Source organism: Anthonomus grandis, chromosome 12 (assembly GCF_022605725.1).
Source record: "Anthonomus grandis grandis chromosome 12, icAntGran1.3, whole genome shotgun sequence".
Taxonomy (NCBI): Eukaryota; Metazoa; Arthropoda; class Insecta; order Coleoptera; family Curculionidae; genus Anthonomus; species Anthonomus grandis.
Genome location: NC_065557.1, coordinates 7,673,501 through 7,685,635, shown reverse-complemented (window position 1 = coordinate 7,685,635; position 12,135 = coordinate 7,673,501).

Sequence of the window (12,135 nt, the reverse complement as noted above, 5' to 3'; positions counted from 1 at the left end):
AAAACCAATTCAGTTCCAGTAGAATCTTCACTTTGTTTGGTTTTTTATGCACTCCTTTACTTTTATATATATTCAAATTACGAACAATTTCTAGTTATACCAGAAAAAGCCCTCAATTTTGTTTCTTCATACACTTTCAGTTATACATATACTTCCACTTATTTTTTTATACCGTCTAGTTATTTTTTTTTTTAAAACTCCAGTTTCTTTTATAATAACCTTTTTTATTTTAACCACTCTGCTATCGTGAACTTCAACCCCTTTTCTTCCATTATACAGTTTGAATTATGTTCAATTTATGATGAGCCGCTAGTAAATTCTTTATAAACCCCTAGTTTTTGTATGATGAATTTTTTTAGGCATTTTAATAATTTGTCGTATGAATACTGAACCACCTTTTTTATTATTCTATGCATCGGAATGCTTTTAAGTAAGTTTTAACGCCTTGGACTGTACAAGTTGAATTAGGTTGGTTGGTTTAAGTTTGATTTTATGGAATTGTTATCTGAGTTTTATCAATATCTTGAATTTTAGTAATATAATTTTTATGCAGATGACACACAACTCTACTGCTCATTCTTTTTAAAACAGCAAATACAACTTACTTATTAAATGCTGATTTGACTAAATATCAAAATCAAATCTTGAGTAATAATCATTGGTAGCGAACATCAAAAGTTGATAGCTCGAACTGAGTTTAATTTAAATAAAGCTAATACTACGTTAAAAATTTCAAACTTAATAAAATCACTAGGTTGAATTGTGAACTCTGGCTTTCGTTTCTCTGATTAAGAGTATATGGCGCAATAGGTCAGAGATATCACTTAGATCAAATAGTAAGACTAAACCAATTTAATGATTATAATGTAGTTTATGGTTGAACTATTTGAACTAAAATTAATCTAAACGTAAACACAAGGTGTAAAATTCCTGCTAAAGTTTAATTTTTGGTATTCGGAACATAAATCGAATTTCTCATCAAATTAAGGGCACAGGTTGGCTTAATATGGCAAACAGAAGGGAGACACATTTTGCTTGCCAGTGTTACAGAGTTATTAAATTTGAATCTCCGAGTTCTCTTTAAAAAAAAATTATTTAGAAATGTTGTACACGAACGGCATCTACGAAATACAAGCTCCCTTAGTGTTCCTCATTATCGACTAGAACTTTTTAATAGATTTTTTACATACAACGTTGCTTACGTGGCAAATTCTTAATAGATCGACTTATTTATTATGTTTTGTTATGCCTTTAAACAAAAACTTGCTTACTCCAAATTCAATGAACATCATTCACACAGAAAAAAAAAATGTGTTTAAATGTAACATTGGGTATTTCTAATTACATTTATATATTATATATGGTGATATAGAAATTATTTTGTAAACCAAGTTTTCTTACTAGTTGTTTTTATTAATAGTTTTGAGACTTCATCCTTTTAAAACATTTAACTATTTAATTAATTAATTTTCTATGTTACTTTGTAGTATTTTTTGTATTATTTTGTAGTGTAATTTTTAGGTTTGCATATAGTAGGCCTAAACAGTATCTAGCCTAGTATAGACGTCTGAAACAACATAGAATTATATTTTTCTCATAATTTATTGATATTTGTATTGATATTGGTTAATCACATTCTTTGTATTTTTGGCGAGGTATAAATTAATTTAATAATATTATTATGATCCAAGTTGTTTGTTTATATTTTTATATTAATTCTAATGGAAACTATTTAAATTTCTTCGTAAGCTGACTGTAAAAAATAAAAAATATCAACAATGAGTTTTTTATTTTTTTCGATATTTTTATTTTAATATCATTTAATTGCGTGAAGAAATAAAAAAAAACAAATGAAAAGAGTTTTTCATTTATTTTTTTATAAATGTAAAAACTTTTACAAAGTTAATGTTTTACATTTATATTAGGTAGTTAAGACCTTTTTAAGGTGTTCCAGATTTTACCAGGTCTACTGAATTTTAGTTGACATTCATAGAATATCCGACTAAATTGTTCCTATAATGTTTCTAATAACCAATAAATAAACTCTATACAGGGTATCCCGAAATCGGTGTTCAAACTTTAAAAGTGCATTTTGTGTTCAGAATAATATCTCGTAAACCACTTGATTTTTGAAATTCAGTGTCTTAGAATGTTAATAAAAAAAGCCTTTAGTCGTTATTTTTTTTATCACTTGCAATATTTTTATTAAATTTGATCTACGGCCTTGAAATAAAAAAATGCATTTTTTGATCTGATAGATTTTTTAAATGTTCTATAAATATTCTCAGACAAAATTATACGTCACTGGTTTTTTTAAAAACCATTATTATTTCTCAAAAATCATCATTCAGTTCACAGCAAATTTGATTTTTTGCCTTTTTTTAAGTAAAAAAATAAAAATTATGTGTGTTTTTCAAGGCAATTATTCATTTTCCTTAGTGAAGATTTAAGCCTGGTCCAAAACGTGAAACCAAGATGACCTATTAGCAGTTTCAAGTTCTTTGGTGTCTGATAACTCCTCAGGAATCAGAAGCCGCACCTTCTGATTCCTGTAAATACCTTCAATGAACCGAATTCATTCATTAAGTACTTATTTTTTGAAACTGAACCCTAAATTTTCTAGACCACCTTTCAGGATCTCATCTATTTTACGAATATCAGCTTCAGTTAAAATTTCCTTCAGACATTTCATAAGAGTGACATAAACTATTATCCTTACACCTAGTCAAATACAGACGTAAAACCGATAAAACTCAACAATATTTTTAAGCTTTGTCTTCTGATAACTTTTGATAAGACTCTAGAAATCCAATTTCAATTCCAATTGATGAAATCTAAGTTTTCTAGATTGCCTTTCAGGATCTCATCCAATCCATAATTTATAGGCTTTATTTAGAATTTCCACTGAGTGTAGGTTATCTGTAAAAAAATTCTTTATTTAATTAAGAGAAGGATGCGACGAGCTCAACTGATTCTCAAGATGACTTATTGAAATTTCCAGATTCTTCTTATAACAGTTGGGGAGACTAGAAAAATTCATTAGAATCCTTATGTGAACTTCTTCTTCATGTCAGTATCTCAGAATATTATTACGCTTTACAAATTGGCCATGCAATCCATTACATAAGGATACTTCATTGGCTTTTGTTTTAATCCTTTAAACTCTGGGAACTTTCAGTCATTCAACACAAGTCTTATGTAACATGTTTCGCATTTGGTCCTAAGAGTACTTAACTTTTAATTTAATTTTTTTTTAGATATGACTTAAGTCTCTAAATAGAGCTGAAGATTCCAACATATCACAAGATATCCAGCAATTGTTTACAATTTGGCTTATTTCAATGGTGCACTCTTCCAATAGATCGTTCGGTTCAAAACTAATCGTTTTTGACCATGAATAATGAGTTTCTGTCTTAGAATTATAGATACGATGCATCTCATCTCCAGTAAAATTTTTCTTTAGGTAGTGCAGATCTTATCGCAAATAAATACTTCATTTCCATGTAAACTGACATAGAACCTATAAAAGCAGGTTTTTATTTTTTTACTCAAAAACATTGCATCGTACGAAAAAAAATTCAGGAATCAAATTTGCTTCAAACTAAATAGATAATTTATAATATAAAATTATTACACTTAATATTTAAATTATAATTTATATATTTTTTTATTTATTTAACAGTAAAAAATACAATAAAAAATATAGGTATAAAACTTTTGTTATTTTGATAAAGTATTTACATTAATTATTTTATTCTAAATAATACAATATCAATATCATATAAAAGTACTTTCCTGAAAAAATAAATAAATTAATCGATTAAACAATAGTTACTAATAACTTAAAAATCAACCTTTTTAAAAAATCTGTAACATAAATAAACTTACTTATTTTGAATAAAAATTAATGCATTTATCGGTTAACCACAATCGCTAATTAGACCCGATATTCGAATGTAAACATTTAAAAACACGTCCGTAAAAAGTGATTCATCCTGGTCGTCCTCATTTTTTCGCGATTTATTAGGTAATAACAATTTTATCAACTGACCTGGAACGGGGTGACTCACACGCCACTCACCTTTCTTCCGGTTATCTTTGTCTTCTACACATTTATAAACAAAGAAGAGTAAATTAATATAAAACCGATTTAAATATTGTGGGTCTTCAGATTTCTTGTCTAGACGCGGATGTTATCGTGTTTTTTTGCATAATAAATCGTGATTTCTTCGAAAGAGAGCTGAACAGCAATTAAAGTAATTAATAAAATGTTTTGTTTGTTTTTTTTTTAATTTTGGTACGTTATTTTCTTTTGTTGTTTAATTGACTGCACCTGAAAGGCGTTTTATTAAGACTTATCTTGTATGATCTTAGATTTTATGATTTTTTAATTTTTTTTTTAACGTAAATAGGCAGTTTGTCAAGTGTTTTTGTATATTTAATGCTTTTGTTAAATTTAATTTTTGAAAATAAATTTTAAAAAATCTGCATAATTTTATTCATAAAAATTTAATTTTATATCATTGCTTATTGCGGTTTATTAAATTATAACGTAACCAATAGATTTATTACCTCCATATACGGGTATCAACTCATATTTATTTATATTTATTATTATTTACGTTTAATTTTTTTTTACGTCAACACATATTTTCCATTTAAAAGTTGCAACATTTAATCATGCCGAACCTTAGCCAGGAGGCAGAAATGTGAGGTTATTTTTTAATTTACCGCACCGACGGGGCTTATGTGTATATATGCAAATGCCCGGTTTATCTAACATGCATCTCTTATTTATCCAATTAATTTAAAATATCATTGTCGTAAATATCGCGGCGAAACCTCCGCCCCGACTAGTAACATTAACATAATTTTATTTTTCTCTTGTGGTAGCGGTTGCATTTATTTATTATAATTTTATTACCCAAGAATGTGCGGTTGGATATCTGCTATTCTAATATTAAATTTATAATTTTATGGTTATTTTAAACAAGAGGTATTTAATAGTATGAAGAATTAATTGGTAAAAGTACTGCCACTATCGCCATCTATTGAATACAAATTTTATAAGGCTATTGACATTTTTCTTTTAATCTTTAAGTAGAATTATTTAGTTAGGATTCAATGCTATTCTATGCTCATTATATGTTGTAGAATTCAGCAAAGGCTTGACGAAATTATGTCGGATTATGGACAAAGTAACTCACTATTTCCAGTTTTTTGTTAATTTTCTTGGAGGAAATTATCATTTAAAAACCAATTTTGTTATTAAAGTTTCTCTTATAAATATATATATATATATATAATTACCATAAATTTCTCCAGGGTGAAGTACCATTATGCAAAGCAAAATAATAGACGAAGGGTCCTGTTTACTTCACAATCCTTATTTCAAGAATCCCGATGCGTTTCGGTTGTTAAACCATTGTCAAGGGAAAAATGATATTATTACAAAATATCCATAAAAAGGTCAAAAAACGGCACACACATAACATGACCATACACCAACCTAAAAACATGTCATCACACCATATTTACAAACAGGTGTATTGTCATGTTATGTGTGTGCCGTTTTTTGACCTTTTTATGGACATTTTGTAATAATATCATTTTTTCCCTTGACAATGGTTTAACAACCAAAATGCGTCCGGATTTTTGAAATAAAAATTGTGAAGTAAACAGGACCCTTCGTCTAATATTTTGCTTTGCATATATACAATTATATCAATAAAATAATTTTTTTGATATAAAACTAAATTCAAATTTCTTGGAAAATTCTTGATTTACATCGCTCTGTATATTATTTTATATCCCTACTTGAAATTACGCCGGACTACGCTATTTTATATGTTTTAGTCAAGATTTCTGAAAACGCGTAAAAGTTATTTTTCCGACAAATATGTTTAGTAAGTGGATTTTCAATCTTTGTAATTGGAGCAGACTTTTATAGGAAACATTTTAACTTGCCTAACATACAGACCCTTTTTTGAACAGAGAAAACCATATTGGCTAAAATGACAATATAAATAATAAATACTGTTGGTTCTCGAACAAAGTAATTTCTCACAACAAAAATATTTATTTTCCTTTTTCCTTCTTTCGTTTTTTGTCCTTGGGCTTGGCACAATACGCCACTTGCTTTATTATAGAAATACATTAATAACAAAAAAGCTCGAATAAGGCTAGTATAGCATTTAAATAATAATACTATTGGGCAGTATAACATCAGGCAGTATTCTGTGCCCTAACTAACTTTTAAAAAAGAGAGTAAACGAAGATCATTGCAGAAGAACCATTAATACTAGGGACCTTACACAGGATCATACGCTTTTATTTCAAGGGCCAATGCAGGACATTTTTTAAATACAAAATATAGGAACTTGGATAAATAGGTTAATAATAAGGAAAAAATTAAGGGATTGCCAAGTAACTTACGTAAAAATAGTAAATACGTAATTTATATTGGATGCTTTATAATACATTCTACTTTATAAAAAAATATATGATCGATGTTCTCGCAAAAATCAGTAAATCCATGTTTGTCATTATTTATTCATATGTCATATCATAATCTAGAGAGAGAGAAAGAGCAATTTTATAAAGTCTGGCCATTCTATAATGGTTACCATTATTACCGAGTCTTTTAGGGCTTCCATCCTAATCATAGTCTGTATTTATACTTTATTGTCAATAAAGGATAAATACAACTTTCTTTATTGATAAGTAACGCTTATATGCTTAAAATATCATATTTATTCAAAAAGACAAATAAAAATACCACTTTTCTAACGACCGTTGGGGTTGAACTTCAAAGTTTATATTTAACATTTTGATTAGCCTATTTGAATGAGTAAATTCGGTGTTTTTGTTTGATTGCCAAAAAGAAAGAACAAGAAAGGAAGACGTATATCGGATTTTCAATTATTAGTCTTTAGACATTAAAAGCGCCCACATAAGAGCAGCCTCTATTGCCGTATATCGCCACGTTTTTCAAATTTTCTGACGGTTTTAAAAGGAACTGTATTATTTGTTTCGTTATCGTGCATGTGCAAATACAATAAAATGAATGGAAGAAATTAATAAAGAATTATTTATAGCACAAGAATTTAAGAATATTTCTTACATTTACTTTTCAATCAATACTTATATATAGTATTCTTGTTTGGAATGAGAATGCTCTTCACGCGCCAAGTGTAATGCAAAATTTGTATTAATGATCATATTTATGAAGGATAATTTTTTTCCAGAAATGTAGTAAATAGATATTTCATTTCTGCAAAAAAGGCTAAAATAGTCTTTAGACTGGTACATAAATCAATAATTTTAAAATTTTGGTTGCTAGAACTCAAGATATTCACTTGTCAATGAGAGACGAATATTTTTCTTCCTTACAGGCATTTTTGTGAAAAAAAGAACCAAAATTTTGACTCTCACTGGATCAAGGATTTTCTCAACTTTTTTTTCTGGAAAGACTGAAAAATCCTTTAAAGACTCATTGAAATCATAAATAACAAAAAAAATTAAATTTTTCATTCTCTTTTAAAATAAAATAAATCTAACTAAATAATACATTAGCGCACTAAAACTGACTGCAACGGGCTGAAAATATGCCTCACATTCCTGAAAAAAAACATTTTTAATGCCTGGGAAACCTACAAATTATTGTAAGTCCCTGAATGACTTCATAGATGATGTCAAATGCCTTGCAGATATAAAAAATTACGTCAAAAAACTGGGATATAAGCTGCCTCCGATAGGCTGACAAATATGAAGAAAATTGTTCAAATAACTGCAAAAACATACAAATTTAAATTATTTCAGGAAAAACGACTTGGTTTTAGCATGTTGTCTTCCAAGCATCACCATTCCCTCCATTAACCAATCCGAAAAAAATACGTGAAATTTTTGAAAAATAGTCTGAAGCTAAAGAACATTACTTCGTAGTGATATGCTATGATTCATTCAAATTTCTGAAAGATATATGGAAACACTTTTAATTTGATTGGTACTAAAAATATGACCTTCTGATTTATCAGCAACTTGAAACTTTGCAAACTTTTCAACTTTGCCCAAAGAAGAGATATTATTCCAGGAGGTTTTTATGTACTCTGAACTAAACCAAAGCACAAAAATTCCTGAAATGACTCTCTTTGCTACTTTCAACAACTTATACAGCAAATTGACTCACTTTACATGCATAGTACCAATGAGAATCAGAAAAAGCATTTGGAAGTGTACACAACGAATGACTGTATAAATATTCTTATAATGGCTAGATAATAAAAGAAATATAAGATAGGAAAAAAAAATTATCCATTGTTTGTCAAAGAGTAAAAATATTTTTGAGTTTATAATTTTAATGCTTTTGCTCTTTGACAGTCCATCTTAAAAAACAGAAGACTTAAGGAGAAAAAGTTAAGTGGTTACTTGTCAAAAAACAAAAAAAAATCAGGAGTAATTAAGTACAAGTATAGCCACTGTGCTGTCTCTCTTTGTATGAATATAAATGGATGGAGAAAAAAAATTATATTTTCACCTTATTTTACATTTGGCAAAGCCGATTTTCAAGTTATACCAATATCCCCACAAAAATATAATGACCTAAAAAGCTATATATTATTAATAATACTAATACCCTCAGAGGTTCGTCATAAATTAATGTCTTTACCAATGTTTAATTTTATAAGAAATCGCAATGCAAAACCAAGTGTAGATATTAAAAGCAATGAAGTTAAAATTAAATTTTTTAAAAGGGCGATTTTTGTTGTATTTACAAGTGATTACGTACTTACATTATACATTATTATATTTCATATATTTATATCGTAACCAGAGAGAAGACAAAAAATTATAGCAAATTTTTTCATTTCGGAAAAAACTACTATTAAAGTCTATCAAATACTAAGTTCCAATAGATAGGTCCCCTACTTTACCTTTTTATTTACTTCTTAAGGGGCTAATTTGTGAAATAAAATTTTGCCATAATATTTATACTTTAAGCGCGTTTATCTCAAAACTAACTTTTTCAACTTAACGATTTTTATTACGATGATTTCTTGTAAAATTCGTTATCCACTTCGCTTTGCAGTATAAGCTAGTTGAAATTACGCTGGAAGTAATTATTATAGCTCTTAGTCAATTTTAATAATAAAAATAATTGTTTTTGACTTGAAGCTATTTGAAAAATCAATCCTCTCTTTCCCTTAAAAAAACTCTTTGATAAATTTTTCATTTTCTTCCACTGCCTAACGTTCAACTATGGTCCTCCCTTTAAAATATATTCGCCTCATTCCATAAACCTTTTATGGTTTTTTTTTCTCGATAGGCCACTGTTAAAGAAAACAATATTTAGGATCGTTCGCCTCGAGGCGTGGAAGTATCTGTCAACTGTGACACGTTGGTCGGTGATGGAGCCCTTGGGAATTTGATAACCTGCGAATTTTCAAAGTCATCATCGGGCCGAATCGTTTTCCGATATTCCTTTTGTCTCTGGGGAGGTTTCCTGGATCGTTTACTCCCTGAATAAACTTTCAGAGATCTATGAACAATAACAGGTTAAATATAAGTTTGACACGATAATAAAGTGGTCATTTTAAACTAATTACTTAGCACTGTAATAATAAACAAATTACAAATAGCATAAACGATAAGCAATTTTCTAATTGATGATTCATCTGGTTATGACTAAAATAATACACGATGGAAGTAAGGCACCCATCAGGTGACTCACGCCTATGCTAGGGTAAATAAAGTAAATACATGTGCATATTATAGTTATTATAAAATTAATTAAACCTAAACACGACCGGAGTTTGCATAAATTAAAAATCTGCGGCGGGTATTAGCACGCAGGTTTTTGTTGATGGAGTTGGTTCTTCCGTGTTTCGCTGGTACGATAATGACCACACGTGGATGTAATAATTAATCAGTGAAATGATAAATTTCTTTTTATAATTTAATACATATTTAAATTTAAATAAATTGGAGAGCTTTGATAGTTCAACGTGTAAACTAAAACTCTTTTTTTTTTAATAAATTTATAATAATTTTTATTGGTATAAGTATGTCATTTGATGATATTATGGTGTTGAAAAATTTGGTTCAATACGTCACTGATTGTTTTTTTTTTTTTTAGATTTTCTTATGGCAAAGGAAATAATAATGCTGATTATTCTTATAAAAAGAAGGAAATATTAATTAGTTTTAAATGTGAAAATTTTAAATTATTAAACTCTTAAAAACAGGTTTATTTTACGCTTTTTAATCCAATATTTCAATCATCAAGCCAGAACGTTCTATCTCTTTACTAGATACAGGTTGTTAAACTTAAATAATAAAAATGGTTTTTCGCAAATTACTTAAATCTCCTTTTTTTATTTTGTTGTTATTTAGCGGTGTAATTTATATTAGTAAGGTGTTGACTTAGTCTTTGTTGAATTACATTTTTTAAATTCAGTAGCCTCCTTGGTGGTTATATATACGATTATTTTTGACCTTAAAAGGGCACGTCACCGACATTCATGAATTTTTTTATTTTTCTTTAGATTAAAAATACAGCTTTTTTGTCTTTTGAACTTTTACAGACAGAAAAAATAAAAGCACTTAATTGTATATCATTAGACGAGATAAGAAATATGGACGTTTCTTTTGGAAATTTTTTATGATTTATAATTTTTTAATACTAGATTTAATTCAAACCTTGACAGTTTATTGTAGCCCTATTTTTGTTATCGTAATTTTTATTATTAAATCTTGTTAACCCTTATTAATGTATTATTAGTTTTTGGTAGGTGTTTTGAAACTCAACCCTTATTTGGCAAAATTATTGAAATCGCTATATTTTTGTTATTTTTAGATTTAAGCTACTTAAGCTAAGATAGTTTAAGTTATGTAAAAAAAAAATTATTTATAATCTTTGAAGGAATTTAAATTTTGAAGGCATCACGAATACGCACAAAATGCTGGTTTACCCTAAAATAGATAGATCAAATATAATTGTAAAGATTAAGGAAATTTTCAAAATATTTAATTTTTTCTGAAATTTATAGGAAAATAAGCACAAAAAAATCCTATAAATAAAATAATAAATATACAAAAAAAAATAAGGAAGTTTAAATACTTGCTGCTTTTAATTCCTTTATACTTGAGAATTTTAATGAAATTAAGTTTTTTTGTTTATGGTGTATTTACCTACGTTAAAAAAATATATTTAAAAGTAGCTCAAACACTTCTTGCACTAATAAATTACAGTTAAAAGCCAAAAAATTAGCAGAAATTTAAAATATTATCCCTTTTTTATGCTTGCTAATTTTTATTTAATTTTTTCTAAAATACGTGTATTAACTACATTAAAAAAGAATAAGTTTTATTATGGTCCAAAAAATAAACAATTACAAAATTTAAAAAAATACAAGAATCAACACTTTACCTATTTTTCGACGTATTTATAGTTTTCAGATTCAACAAACTTTAGTCCAAAAATAAGAAATTGACGTTTTTTCTTTACTTGCATATATAAGTTAAAAATAATGCTAAGAAGTAAACTCTTATGATAGTCTACACACTATCTAGAAATAGCCAAAAATAGCAAAAAAATCAAATTTATCTATATTTTCGAGAAGGTTATTCTTTTCAGATCCAATATTCGTGGACAGTTAAAATAAAATGACGTTTTTGTGTTTAAAGTGTATATAAATTAAAATAGCAACTAAAAAGCAATACTCTTCAATTTTTTTTTACAGATATATATATATATATTTTTTAATTAAAAAGTGTAGAAGAATTAAAAGTTCTGAAAACAACGTTTTTTATTTAATCTAGTGTATTGGTACAAACAAACTCCTCAAAATAAGATGCAATTGAAACCTAAAAATAACAAGTAATTTTTATTTTAAAAGCAATCTAGATATTATTAACTGAGATTTTTTTTTCAAAATTTGTTATGGAAATATAAAGAAAATATTTGAAAAATTCGACATATTATTTTTTTAATCGTAAGAAATCTTAGCAAAATTACGTTATTTTGTTTTAGGGGCATATACCCAGACAGCAGCAACATATTGCATTTATATGACCAAGATATACAATACCTTAAATGTCACTTGATATATGCTTGGAATATTAAAGGGATATCTA